Genomic DNA, 16,089 nt, shown 5'->3' on the forward strand with positions numbered 1-16,089 from the left:
TTGTTCCCCTTTACATCATCTTTGATGCTTTATCATTTGTTTCACTTGACATATATAGATAGGTTACACTCCCCTCTCTTGAAATTGAATCCACAATATTTATGCATCCAATTTGAGTGTGGGATCATGCATAGATTTGGTTAACATGACACCTCATGGATTAGGTACTAGCATTAATACTTTTTTTTCAAATTAAAGTGTTCCTTCATGGGTTCGATGCCATATTATACAAATAATTGCTAAAAATGACTCCTTTATGGATAAGTGGTTAATGTGATCCTCCATGCATTCTACACTAGACTTAAAAAAAAATCAATTTGTACATCCCATATTTTTTTTACAATTGACCAATAACACGAAATACAAAAAAGACAATCTGACTACAATTTTCATGTGATATTGATATTTGTTGCAAATGCAACTAATGCTTTGTCATATTCATGTTTGTGGGTTTGGAGATGCAAATCTACTAAGAACATGAAGAAATTTGCGATGCATAATATATCCTTTTTTAATTTGTTCATAATTTCAGTTATTGCCTTCACACATGCACACCAAAGTAAAATGTAGAGAAGGAAAAAAAAAACGTACTTTTCCTTTTTCCTCACTTGTTTTACACTCTAATTGGGTCTTATTCTAAGATACACTATCTTGGTACTTATTTTGATATATTTTGGCATAAGTTAATGAAATCTAAAAGAAAATCATTTGTGTTGAGTCTTTTAGCTCTACTATTTTATACTTGTTATGTTTCTTACATGTTTCCTCATCCCCAACTCAATAATAGGTGTGATTTCTATCCCTTAGATAGAATTGCATCTATGATTGCATCCTCCAAATTAAACACATTGTTCACTTATCATGAAGTAACTCTTTGTCCAAATTGGATCCTTTCTTATTAGTTTTCGCAACAAAATATTCAAGTTTAGTGCCTAGGATGTCACTTAAAGACAAGCCTAAGAACACTAAAAAATATTCATGTACATCCTACACATCTAGTAATCATCCGAGGATCAAGAGAAACATTGCCACATATAGTATTGCACCCACTTCATCAATAGTTACTACACATAGGCATATTGCACCTATATATTGTGTGTCATCTAATCTTGTGCAACTGATAAAGAGATTTGATTTGCAATTGAGAAAGTTTTATACTTCAACCCTTTTACAACAAAATCTCTAAGATACCTTTTAACATCTACAAGTCCTAAAAACATATAGATATTCGCAAATATATAGATTTCAATCATTTACAACAATAAAAAACAAGATCACAAAAAAAAAGTTATAAGTATATTAATCCAAAGAAAAAAAATACAAATAACAACATCCATTAACACAACAAACAACGAAAATAAATTAACAATAGAGCCATGTCAAAAAAATGTTTAGATCTTTAGTATTGGTATTGATTATGTAACACAAATCAAAGATGTTAAAAGGTAAGGTACTCCTTTGCAACAGTAAAAGGTGCATTCATGGTTTATTTGTCATGAGAAGAATAATGTTTTACAACCCATGGTTCTAGATGTTTTCGGCTATGAGAAAATGAATGAAGAAGGTGCTCTTGGTGAATACCTTTGTTTATCAAGTTGGAAGTAACCCATCACTTGTCAGCATTTTACACAAAAAGCAGGCAAATTTGCAGAAATCGGTTAGATTTGATGTGCTGTCCCATAGACTTTGTTAAGTCTCGTAGACATTAAAATTATTTCTTCTTCTTCACAGACAAGAAAGAGGAAACTTGGAAAGGAGTGGAATATGTACTATTGCATTGATAATGGATTGTTAGTATAATAGGCTTTGCTAATGTGCATGTGTATCTAAATGAGTCGAAAAATTGCAATAAGAAAGACTAACCATTGATAAGTAATGTAATATTTAAAGATTCTTTCATAAAAACTGATGTAACTTTGTTTTTGTCGTGTGTTCATCCTCAATGTCACCAAACTTACCATGCTTCAAAGTTTTGTCCCTTTGAAATGTTATGATTGTTGTATGATCAATTCTTGTTTTGTATTGTTCCTCTACAATACACTTTTTAGTTCCATTTTTTATATCATAACGCGAGAAGAATATCATACAAAAACAAGAATAATGTGGTGATTAGGTGTAGAAATTGACAAATTTTGTGGGGGGCACCACTAAGATGACAAAATGTCCTGAATTCTTTCATTTTATTCAACGTCTTTTGGCGGTGGGGGGAAAGTATTTGATAAAATATGTGGACATCATGTGGCCACCTGACGTGGATGTGTTTGCGACGTAGGCATGGGCAATATTCTAAGATTAAGACAGGGGAGGCCCGCAACCGACAACATCATCTAAATTGATCAAATATTCCTTAGGTAACTTCTTCCGTTTGCCTCTCTTCTTATGGAGGGAGAATTTGGTTGTCAAAGGTTCACTATTTTCTTTCTAACACGGTTGTACATTCTTTGTGAGGACGTATCCTTTTTATTTTATTAGTGATTGATTAGGAAACAAAATAAATTATTTGAGATTTTTTCAAAAGAGAATATAGTTTATTTATTTATTTTGATGATGTAATATTTATTTTAAATTCGATATAATTTTTATTAAAAATATTGTAATTTATTTATATGAAATATAGAAATATCATATCTATAATATAATCATTTTGGTTTTTATGTTCTATGTTTTCAAAAAGTAAATTTGAAGTTAAATTCTAAGTCTTCTTCTTTCCCTAATTCGACAAAGTTTAGGATCTATTTCTTTTAATTTTAGTTGATTGAAAAGAAAGAATGTAAAATTTGTATCTTAATTTGAGACATTTATTTATTTCTAGATAACGACCATCTTGAAAGTTATTAACATAGTATCATTTTATCTCAAACTCTTTAAAATGCAATATAAACATTTTCTTATTCTCTATATTTTTTGTATTGATTGGTCTATTAACTATATTAGAACAATTTTTAATAAAATAATCCCTCACTTATTTATCCAAGTGACCTTTAAATCTATTTTACTCTTACATCATTTAAGTCATTCTATTGTTCTTTATTCTTGTCTTTTTCTTCAAGTATCCTAGTAAACAATTCATATTTGGGAACTCTCAAGTTTGAAAGTGACTCTATTATTCTTCATTTAGGATCCCAAACATTGTTTGCCCAAAGTTCAAATTATATACCACTACAAGCATAATGAATAACACAAACAAGACAATAGTGTTCTTCCAAACTTATATCGAATCCTACAAGTATGCATCTTTGCATTAGATATATATTGCATAATATGATTTCTAACCTATTATAAATATGTGTCTCACGTTTTGACCTAAGTGAGCCAATCAAAGTTCAAGAGTATGTGGTGTCCACATGTGGTCAATTTTTAAGGGATCTAAAGTAGCCTACTTCCACCCAATTTTGAATTAGTCCAAGGATTTGATCGAGATAGAATCCAAAAATAGCTTTAAGACCCCTTTTATTCTATAAATACAAATTGCAAGCCCAACTCCAGAACTTGTAGAAGATAAGAAGTGGCTTGAATCAATAATTTTTGTCTAACAAAAACCTAACACGTGGAATGTATGTAGTCACTTGCCACTCAAAAATTGTCAATTGAAGGTCATGTGACATTATATATAATGAAATGGTTATGGTTAAAACATTAACCATACATCTAAGGTTTTTCTCCAATCAAAAGTAACATCTCCAATAAAAGTCAAGTGTAACTAGTATCCATGTTTGGTCAATTTTTAAGGGCTCCAAATTTGTGATTTTGGAAGTGGCCCACATGTAAGATATAACTTTATGCTTATGCACAATATTGATCAGCCTTGGGATTTGGCTAATGTAGATCCCAGAAAGTATTTAGGACCACTTTTCCCCTTCAAATAAAAATTGCAACTCTCGCTCCAAAATTTATAAAGGATGTTATTATGTTTAGGGAGACACTACAATACCTAAAAGAAAACTAGCGTGCCTAAAGAGACAATATTACACCATAGAATATGCCAACACAACAAAAACACACCCCTGATCATATAAAATCATATTTTTTCATTAATTGATTTTGAATACTCTAGAAACTCCTCATACCTTCTTCCTAATCATATGCAACTCTTACAATCATCAAATTAAATACAATCCCTCCCTACTCCTATTTCCATTTCCAACTTAAAATAATTATAAACACCTCAACTCCTTATTTATTTATCTAATATAAATATAAAATCCATTTAAATATTTTGTCTAATTTAAAAAAATAAACCTAAACTTCTTCCTAAAATACATTATAATACTTTGTTTCGTGTTTTGAATCAAATTTAGATGCATAAAGGTAATGCTAATTAAAAGAAAACCTAGAGAAAGTTACGATCTTCATAGTGAATAGGGACAAGAATGAGCAATGCGGCTGTTACTGTATTTCTCCATTTTTCATAACCAGTAAGTGAAGATATATATCTTCACTTAAAAATCATGCTTAGCTCACCCTCGCTGAAAAATAGGGTTGGAGAAAGTCTCATAAATAGGAGTTTCGAGAAATTACTGAAGTTATGTTTCTCAAAGAATTGGATAACCTAAAAGCAAACATCTAGATAAGATTAGAAATTGCTTTTGTGATCATGACAATATGAAATTTATGAACCTTGGACTTTGTGTCACAATGAAACATACGACTAACTTAATATTATGTTAAATCATTATGTTTTTTTGGCTAACTTAATATTATGTTAAATCATTATGTTTTTTCCGGCACTGTTTTTCCTTGGCATTGTTTGCCCCGAAGCTTGCCGATGATGGTACTTATAAAATTTCACTTATAAATGAAAATTTAATAAGTTTTATAGAAAGTTTAATGAGTTTCATAGGTTTTATAAATTTAATAAAGTTTTATAAGTGAAAGTTTAGTAGTTTTTGAATTATATTAGACTTATAAGTGCAAGTTAATTGGCTTGTAAAGTTTATTAACTTTTGAATAAACTTTATAATTGAACATTTATTCACTTTAGAGTTTATTTAATTTTATAAAATTAAATATAGAGATATTATTCACCCCACTATTACAAACTAGTATATACATCCTAAATATTTATTAATAGATATAAGGATGGTCTTATTTAAACTTTAGACTTATTTAATATTTTTTTCAATATATTTTAATTATATATATATTTTTTTGATCGGTAATTTTGGATATATTAATTTTCAAGAAAAAAGTTACAATCTACAGGGCCAAAGATATCAACATCAACCCAAATTCAGTTCAAACCTACTATGCAGAGTTCCCACAAAAACAGAAAAAGAAGTAACACAGTACTATGCATTCATGCACAACATATTACAGTAATCCATAAAAGTTTTTGTTTTTGAAAAACCAACAACGCTTAAAGCAAAAAACACATATTTTTGCACCATGACCGCTCAATCCGAGTCGCTCTGGTTCGGCATCTTCCTCTCCTCATCATTGATATCCGCCAAGGCTTTCCCTTTGGCCGCTTCAGTCTTCATCTTCGGAATACAGTCCAAGTTCCCGAAGTCTGGGTCACCTTCCAGGCTAGCTAGAAATTGGACTGCTCTCCCCTCCTCGAATCGGTCCTGGAGCTCTCTTCCCACCTCCATGCACGCCACCACCTTAAGTGCCTTAAGGACCTCATCTGTTTGTATCAACTTGACACAGAACTTCATGGCTTCCCAGCCAATGCAAGCTCGTTCCCTGCATTGCTCCTTTAATCGACTCTTTGGTCCCCTGACAAACGATAGTATCTCCTCCTCTGCTTTGCCTTCCCAGATGCGAATTCCTGTCTGGGGGATCACCCATTCCAGGATGGAATCTAGATTAATTAAGTAATCCCCATCAACAAGCTTTTTCATTGTTAGCTTGACTTTCTCTACTTCGGGCTCGAATTCACACGCCCAGGCCATTATCAAAGAGTAGACCTCCATATTTGTTCTGTACCGGAAATGGATATGCACCAATTCCTCCCCCAGCATTAACCGAGCAGCACTCCACAACTTCTCTTCCTTGTATTTGAAAAGACCTTGCAGACGCTTGTCCGAAACCGTTCCCAGGAAAGGGACCAATTTCTTCTCTGTTCAGAGCGTGAAATTAGCCTCCATTGAACCTGCTCGCAACCTGTTAAACCAGAAAAACTAAACAACAAAGACACAAACAACCTTCATTAACCCAGTTTTTAGCGAATACATTGCACAACTTTCAAATTAATTATAAGTCCATCGTCGTTTGTGGCTAGGTATAAATGCATGATTTGTGAAATAAATGGAAAGAGATTTCACAGCAGATTTCCTACCCACCGCCATTGTCTCGAACCAAGACTCTATGCTTGTGAACTGCCACATTAATTATTATGCCAGTGATAGTGATTACTCGTCCTTACGAGCCGTCTATTGTGCTTACTAGTTTGTAGCTTCACGAACTGCATTAATACCACTTCCATACACTACCATTACCCTTCCACCACTTGGCCACTTGGCATGTCATATCACATCCAACATTTGAGAGAAGGTCCACCACTGCGTTAGCGCTTCTCCTGACATGGGAAACCCGAAAATCTTCAAAGGAGGTGAGTTTTTCGTGTATTATCTCCACCCAATGAGATAGTTTCCATGAGGGGATGCTACCTTTTACTATTGCGTTGATAACCACTTGGGAATCCCCTTCCAAATGTAATTTTGACACTTTCATGTTTATGGCCAATTTCGTAGCCATTAGTGCCGCCTGTGCTTCCGCTTCATTATTTGTCCCATTCTGTAGTCTTAGAGCCCCCTTGAATAGGATAACCCCTTTATCATCTCTTGCAACTACTCCCAATCCTGAGATACCCGAATTCCCCCTAGAGGCCCCATCAAAATTAATTTTAATCCACTCCTTTGCTAGCAGTTCCCATTTAACCTCGTCTTTTGTTGGTTTCGAAAGGGGACTAACCCTCCAGGACCCATTAACGGGTTGGCTATTAATTATATTTTTAGTATAAGTTAAAAAATTAGTATAAATCAAATATATTAAAAAAATTAAAAAATATAATATAAATAAAATATATTAAAAAATTAAAAAATAAAATATAGAAAAAAATTTAATATATTAAAAAATAAAAAATAAAAAATAAATAAAATATATTAAAAAAATATAATTTTTTTTTTTTAAAGGGAGCGTTGGGCCCGCAGCCTTCTAGTGGGGCCCTTGGCTTCCCCTACGAGAATGAGATTCAATTGCCTTCCATTTAATGACAACAAGGCATACTTTTTTTTCGGTGAGGGAGAAGGTTGCACATACGTGAGATTGTTTTCCTCGAGGCCTGCCGACGGATGGTACTTACTGTAGAAGCATAAGGACATGCCTAGGCTATGCACTACCTTTTTAAGGGCTGCATAGCCAGTGCCATGAGACTTTGAGAACAAATAATTTGTAAAAACAATTTAAATTATTTAAAAAGGATAATGCAAATTTTGGGTAAAGTTTTTATTTTACCCATCCTTGCACTTATTGTCACACATTCATTCCCTATTTCAAGATTCACATTTTTCTATCTCAAGTCAATATCATGACATGCAAGTTCACTCCCACACAATGTGGACTTGACTCTTGACTTTAAAATTTTGCCCATTCCCACCTATTTCAGTCACTATTATGAGTTGGCTTGGTACACATTTATAGAATTAGTTGCTACGTCTTAATATTTAAAGGTATTTAACATGCATTAGTTTAGATCAATGATCCAGTTTATATCCAAAAATCTTGTGCATTGAAGAAAATAATTATTCTAGGAACACTTGATTTTGAAACACTAAAAATAATCTAGTCTGCATCAAAATCATCTAGGACACTTACATGTCTAATTGTTGTCTTTACTATTCTTACATGACTGTAAAGTTGGTCCAAACAAGAGGTCAATGTAAGAAAACATAATCCTCACAATCCAACATGATCTCTCCCCAAAATATTTTTCAATATTTCTAGTCCTTATATACCAACAAATATTAAAGTTTTAGGCGACCCGATCAATTTTTGTAGTCTACAATCAATAAAATTAGTCTTGTAGGTTTTGTATCACTTTTGTATGTCAATTCAATACCACAAAAGACTAAAACATGGCATGGATTCAACCCACAAAAAAATTCAAAACTATTCAATGTCCAATACATTTCCCAAAAAAAGAGCATCCATTTTAATATGACTAAGATACTCAAATTTTGTATTATATCAAACTTTTTTTCCATCATAATTTTCATATCTGTATGTTACGTCCTTTATAATTTATTTTGCAAATAGTATTTTCAATTATCAATTTTTTATTAAAATTAATTAACCATTTGTTATATATATATTTAATTAATCTAAATTAAGAAACAAAAATTAACTAATAATTATCTATCTTAAATATTGAAACTTGTGGAAGGGTCCTTCGTTTACTAGTGAAGTTGAATAATTTTGAACGAGTCTATCAAGGATTAAGTCACATTGAGTACATGGCCACAACACCATAAACGATGAGGTTGGGATCATGCCCTATGTGACTTTGGCAAAATCAATAGTTTTGAGTTCTTCACTCTTGATCAAAGAGATTGATAGAATGAATACTTCTCAATCCATCACTTATAATCTAAGAGATTTCAACCTAAGATTCATAATCTTGTATCAAATAACTAAACGATTTTATGGATTTGATACAATACCTTAAATATATACATATTTATTTATTTTTGTAGAGATTTCATACTCTCACTCGATTATTCAAACCTTCTCTTGTTAAAGTTGAAAATCAAAAGACAAAAACCTTCTTTTTAGTATTCTAATGCTTTACCCTAACATAGTTTTTAAGGTTGCCTTTTTGTTGTCATGGCTTCTAGATTTGTCCAAAAAGAATGCTCCGGCCATGGTACAACTTCAACAAATTCAAGATCAAGCAAATCAACTTCAGAATAATTGCAATATGAACCTATACAATGTTTACCTCGCGGGGTGTGTTATTAATATTGCATATCAGTAGTCAGATGATAACCATAGGATAGAATAGTAACTAGAAACTCAGAGCAATGCTTTCATTAATGCCAAAATGTCTAATAAAATAATCATTCTCTGCATCAGTGTATCCAACAACAAGTACAAGAGCATATATAAAGACACGGTCGAGGGTTGCAGTTACCACCCGTGGGGAACCGTCGTGCAACAGACAACTACCCTCGACGACACTAACATACTTAACCAACATAGCTTAACAAGTAGTACAAAGCCCATTTTACGACCAACATGCAAAGTGTTTCATCATGTTTCCTCTTTGTAATGCATGTTGGTACGTTGTAATTGGTTGTAAATTACAAATGTTTTTTCATGTCTTTTCAAACAATTCCACTTATTGACTTGTTGTATTTGTTCTTAATTTGTAAAAATAATCATTCTCTGCATCAATGTATCCAACAACAAGTACAAGAGCATATATAAAGACACGGTCGAGGGTTGCAGTTACCACCCATGGGGAATTGTCGTGCAATAGACAACTACCCTCGACAACGCTAACATACTTAACCAACGTAGCTTAACAAGTAGTACAAAGCCCATTTTACGACCAACATGCAAAGTGTTTCATCATGTTTCCTCTTTGTAATGCATGTTGGTACGTTGTAATTGGTTGTAAATTACAAATGTTTTTTCATGTCTTTTCAAACAATGCCACTTATTGACTTGTTGCATTTGTTCTTAATTTGTAAAAATAATCATTCTCTGCATCAGTGTATCCAACAACAAGTACAAGAGCATATATAAAGACACGGTCGAGGGTTGCAGTTACCACCCGCGGGGAACCGTCGTGCAACAGACAACTACCCCCCTCGACGACACTAACATACTTAACCAACGTAGCTTAACAAGTAGTACAAAGCCCATTTTACGACCAACATGCAAAGTGTTTCATCATGTTTCCTCTTTGCAATGCATGTTGGTACGTTGTAATTGGTTGTAAATTACAAATGTTTTTTCATGTCTTTTCAAACAATGCCACTTATTGACTTGTTGTATTTGTTCTTAATTTGTAAAAATAATCATTCTCTGCATCAGTGTATCCAACAACAAGTACAAGAGCATATATAAAGACACGGTCGAGGGTTGCAGTTACCACCCGTGGGGAACCGTCGTGCAACAGACAACTACCCTCGACGACACTAACATACTTAACCAACGTAGCTTAACAAGTAGTACAAAGCCCATTTTACGACCAACATGCAAAGTGTTTCATCATGTTTCCTCTTTGTAATGCATGTTGGTACGTTGTAATTGGTTGTAAATTACAAATGTTTTTTCATGTCTTTTCAAACAATGCCACTTATTGACTTGTTGTATTTGTTCTTAATTTGTAAATTCTATTACTACTTGTGTGATATAATTTAATGTTTTTTTCTTTTAACTACAACACTAATAACTACTATTCTTTACAATTTTACCTTGATTCTATATTATATATTTAAAAAAAAAATTAAAAAAAAAAATTGAAAGTCAAATTTCCATAACAATTTTTTTTTTTTCACTAACCATTCAATTAAAAGTAACTCGACTGCTAAGATAAATGAAAAATGAAAATTCTACAATCTTGTGAACATTTTATAGTCCTAAAATCTGCCCCTCAAAATTACTTTACAATGAAAAAGCTCAAAACAATCATACCTACTACCGTCAAATTAAACCCTCGTTACTTATTTGCTCCATGTGACTAAGTTTCGATTAACGATGTTACCGTCATTAGAGATTCCTTGTGATTTTTTTCCAAAAAGGGTCACAACTAAATGTTTATAAAAGGAATATGCTAAGCTCATGATTTCCTTCCGTCGAAACATGATGAGAGAGGCCTCGCACTCTTGTTTTTTTTAATGGTACATAGAGATTTCAATAACGTTTGTGATATCAAAAAGAAAAGGTTCTAATACATAGCATAAGAAAACAAAGAAAGTATAAATATAAATAATAAAATAATGTATAAAAGGCTTTCTATTAATTAAATTGGTTTAATATAATAAAAAAATATTACTGTATTTAAATTAAGTTTTATTTGTATTCATTCATTATAATATAGTTACAAGTTGGATTAATTTTGTTATTAGATATTAATATAAATTATATTAAATTATTGGAGCTGCGATTAATAAGATTATTAGTAAAAAATATATGGATGGTTGAGTTTGTTGAAATATGTGTTGTGTGATATATATGTAAAAAATTGTATCAATTTATTTGTTTGCGAAGAAAAATTGGGTTTGGTTTATAGAAAAATGGAAAACTTTCTTAGGAATGTTGTTCTTGATTGGGCTACCAACTAAGGGGTTTGTTAAGGCCTCACAAAGAAAGATCATAGGTATATAAACAACATCCAAGTTCTTTTAGGAAATGATATATAATACATATATGACTCTTATTTGTTTATAAATAGGTTGGTTTAATTCTTTTTCTTTCAATTATTTATTGATAACATCTATTCGTTGTAAATTGCTCTGTTCAATATCTATTAAAAAAGAACATATGGTACACATAAGTAAGATGAGTCTATCAAAAGATGCGTGGTCAAACACCAAACAAATTTTCATTGATAATATTGTTTGTTTCTAAATATGAAACTCTCAAAGCTTTAATTAAGAGATATGTATTATATATATTTATTTAATAATAATTTTGTATTAGTAGACATAAACCTCTTGAATTTAAATATTCAAGCGATCATATATACTAATTTAATACCATTTACAAGAAAAGAGTTTTTGAAAAAAATTGATGGAGGATTTTTCATCGATAAAATTGTTTTAGATACTCAATACAATAGCATGAGCCTTAGGCTAAAACCTCTTTGGAGCTAAAAGCTCAGGAGTGTCCATTCCACCAAATTTGTTGAGGGCATGATCTCGGCCTCATCCCTTATGAGGTAAAAGCCTTACATTCAACAAGACTTGATTCCTAGTCAGCTCGTTAAGAATAACAATGTTATACAATTCACATGATGCACCTTTGACCATATTTATTATTTAATTAAAAATCAAAATTCAATAATTTTTAATTAATTAATAAATACAGTCAAAGATACATCTATAAACTTTATAGATTCAACTAAACAATAAATGAGAGGCTCATGGACAACTGGCTCATTGACTATATAAACATGTTGAGCACTAATAAATATTATCTTGTATGCCCGTACTTGTTGGAGTGAAGTATGTACCGGTATTTCCCAGTACAAAATAACATTTTTTACTCGCATTGTCCTCAAAATTTGGAATCAGAACATTAGTTTTAATTGCCATTAATTAGCATGAGAGACAGTCAGTGACGCAAACTGCTCCTAAAATTTAACCGCAGCTCAGGCTAAGAAAACTTAGGAGCATCGATTTTCATAAAACCAGTCCAGTCACATTAGCTTTCCAGATTCATTAGCATAAGACTAAGCCGTTCAATAAGATCACCTACAGAATCAATTTTGTACACAATAGTGCAGCGCCTTAAGCAATTGGATTACGCGAACAGGAATTGAGGTTTTCACTATATTGGAATAACCAGAGATTGCAGTTAAACATGTCAAATTACCGCCGCTTCAAAATTAATATGAGTTTAGATAATACAATTGTTTAAGCAGCAAAATTTGTTCTGAATTGTTATTGTATGTAGAGAAATTATTTTTCTCTGATGACTGAGTCCTGTAATTTGGCTCAAAGCACACTCTATTGAAATTGAAGCTCATAAATTTGATTCTCGGAAAGATTAGAAAAGATCATTTCTAGAAATTCATCGCATAACCTAGTCGAATACAACATTATAGACCTGCATGCCGAAAAATTTCCGACTCTATTCGTTTAAGGGATGAATTCAATTACCGTCCACACCAATGCATCCTTTATCTAATCAAACAAATTTCATTTACAAGGAGAACAAACTGTCTATTACAATAATTTTCATTTAAAAGCTGTAACAGTCAACTAAATCCTCAACCAATAGACCATATTTTCATCAAACAAACGTTTCACAGACAAATATTCAGCTATGAAACAGAATTATTTCATGAAACAAACGTTTCACAGATAAGATCATTTCTACGCGGTTAATTCCAGAAATACATCACACAACCTAGTCAAAGACAATATTATTGATCTGCATGCCAAAAAAGTTTTTTTTGACTCTATTCGTTTTGAGGGATAAATTCAAGTTCCGTCCACACCAATGCATCCTTTCTCTCATCAAACAAATTTCATTTGCAAGGAGAACAAATTGCCTATTACAATAATTTTCATTTAAAAGCTTTAACATTCAATTAAATCCTCAGCCAACAGACATCATTTTCATCAAACAAACGTTCCACAGAAAAATATTCAGCTATGAAACAGAATTATTTTATGAAACAAACGTTTCACAGAAAAGATCATTTCTGCGCAGTGAATTCCAGGAATTCATCACACAACCTAGTCAAATACAATATTATTGATATTATTGACCTGCATGCCAGATTTCTTTCGACTCTATTCGTTTTGAGGGATAAATTCAAGTACCCTCCACACCAATGCATCCTTTCTCTAATCAAACAAATTTCATTTGCAAGGAGAACAAATTGTCTATTACAATACTTTTCACGAAAAAGCTTAAACAGTAAACTAAATCCTCAACCAACAGACAACATTTTCATCAAACAATGGTTTCACGGACAAATATTCAGCTCTGAAACAGAATTATTTCATGAAACAAACGTTTCACAGAAAAGATCATTTCTGCGCAGTTAATTCTAGAAATTCATTACACAACCTAGTCAAATACAATGATACTGACCTGCATGCCAAATTTCTTTCAACTCTGTTCGTTTTGAGGGATAAATTCAAGTACCGTCCACACCAATGCATCCTTTCTCTAATCAAACAAATTTCATTTGCAAGGAGAACAAATTGTGTATTATAATAATCTTCATTTAAAAGCTTTAACAGTCAACTAAATCAAACAAATTTCATTTGCAAGGAGAATAAATTGTCTATTGCAACAATTTCATTTAAAAGCTTTAACAGCTAACTAAATCCAACAAATTTCATTTGCAAGGAGGACAAATTATCTATTACAATAATTTCATGAAAAAGCTTTATCAGTCAACTAAATCCTCAACCAACAGACAACATTTTCATCAAACAAGAGTTTCACAGACAAATATTCAGCTCTGAAACAGAATTATTTCATCAAACAAATGTTTAACAGACAAATATTCAGCTCTGAAACAGAACTATTTAATCAAACAAGAGTTTCACAGACAAATATTCAGCTCTGAAAAAGAATTATTTCATCAAACAAATGTTTAACAGACAAATATTCAGCTTTGAAACAGAATTATTTCATCAAACAAGAGTTTCACAGACAAATATTCAGCTATGAAACAGAATTATTTCATCAAACAAACTTTTCACAGGCAAATTTTTAGCTCTGAAACAGAATTATTTCATGAAACAAACTTTTCACAGGCAAATTTTTAGCTCTGAAACAGAATTATTTCATGAAACAAACTTTTCACAGGCAAATTTTTAGCTCTGAAACAGAATTATTTCATGAAACAAACTTTTCACAGGCAAATTTTTAGCTCTGAAACAGAATTATTTCATGAAACAAACTTTTCACAGGCAAATTTTCAGTTCTGAAACAGAATTACCAACAGAAATCTCAAAGAACAAGCAACATAACAGAAAAGCAAATAAAGAACTATAATTCGGTGAGTAGCATGTACCTTGCAAAAAGGCTTCAGGCGAGGTGTAAAGAAATCGACCAGTGATGGAGAGGGGAGCGGAAAGGGGTATTTTGACTGTTCCTGCAAAACAGAAAGAAGACTATTAAACTTTCGGACTGCGGGGGAAGTAGTTGCCAACACATTTAAAATCTTCAAATAAAATAATAATAAGAATAAAAAAATTGAATGTGACGGCACGCTTATGTAGTTTGCAAGTGGCAGTGGTGGTCCTCATCCCGCACTTTCGAAGAAATTAATTATTCCCCTCAAATTTACTTGGCTTTTTGTAAAAAGACGATGCGACTATGTGAGGAGCAGGAGTGGGGACAAATTCCTAATTTCGATCGAGTTTGATTTAATGCCGGTGTTTGGGGTTGTTTGGATTTCCACGTTTTCTCCATCCTTCTCCATGCGCCTTTACATCTCTTAGCTTTTTTGGGGTTTTGGCTTGCCTCACTTGGAATAAAGATGAGATGGCCCACCATTAAATAGAGATACCACATCTCGAGGTCTTTTAAATTTTTGATGAGTATTGTTTTTTCTTGAAAGAGAGGTCACAAGTTCAAATCTTATAAGGGTTAGAGTATGTACGCCTCATTTGTAGTGTAGTTAGGTGCCTCCTGCAAGAAGTACGGGGTAGTCCCATATTACTCTAACCAATCTGTAGACTTATATATAGATTGTTGGCATAGTGGATTATAAAAGATCCTTTCCTTTCCTTTCCTTTCCTTTCTTGTCCTAACTGGTATGTTTCGAGGAGGTCAAAACTCCTTTAGAGTTAGGGGAAGAGTACCAATGACCGTTTATGTTCCAATAACCATTCACTCCTTGCACACCTAACCACCTAGTTACTAACTTAAAAAAAATAAAAAACAAATAACTAAAAGTGTATTAATAAATTTCACGTGTACCAATAGCCACTCATTTGTTCGCATTTTTGGATCATAATTGGCCATTTGTGCACCTTTATTGGTACCCATAGTGCACGACTACTGGAGCATTTGTGCATAAGTATTGGCAATTTTAAGTGCACGATTATTGGGACATCTTTAATTAGGTATCAGGCGACACTTTGAAAAGTGTACTTTTTGACCCTTGCGTGCATAATGGATCTCACGATGTGCATCGTTACTATTCAGAAGCCAAAACAATAGCTATAACCAGTTAAGTTGCATGCAGAGACCACAAAAAAAATCGTCAAAATCCGATACACCATTTAGAATCTGTGAGTGCGTGAAGTTAGCTATAACGACTACCGATACGCTTCCCCTATGTGTTTTTTAAAGTAGGTATCTATTTGTCAAATCGGTCATGTGTACTTCTAGTTATTTGATACAAATTAGGGAAAAAGGTCTTTTTGAAACTCATTTTTATGGGTA

The 16,089-nt window shown here is 32.4% G+C and overlaps 1 protein-coding gene across 4 annotated transcripts in view; it reads right to left on the reverse strand.

Moving 5' to 3' along the window:
• Window positions 1-15,134, reverse strand: part of LOC131060608 (nucleoside hydrolase 3) — a 109,600-nt gene extending 94,466 nt beyond the window's left edge. For 2 of the 4 annotated variants that reach the window (XM_057993913.2, XM_057993910.2), the window contains exons 1-2: window positions 14,711-14,875; window positions 13,777-13,854 (exon numbers count right to left, since the gene is read on the reverse strand). The gene's annotated coding sequence lies outside the window, so the exon portion shown is untranslated. Of the gene's footprint in view, window positions 1-13,776; window positions 13,855-14,710; window positions 14,876-14,908 lie in introns of those variants that run through there. The other 2 variants (XM_057993912.2, XM_057993915.2) reach the window with 2 other exon arrangements.
• Between the last annotated feature and the right edge of the window lie 955 nt (window positions 15,135-16,089).

This window comes from Cryptomeria japonica, chromosome 2 (genome assembly GCF_030272615.1).
Source record: "Cryptomeria japonica chromosome 2, Sugi_1.0, whole genome shotgun sequence".
Taxonomy (NCBI): Eukaryota; Viridiplantae; Streptophyta; class Pinopsida; order Cupressales; family Cupressaceae; genus Cryptomeria; species Cryptomeria japonica.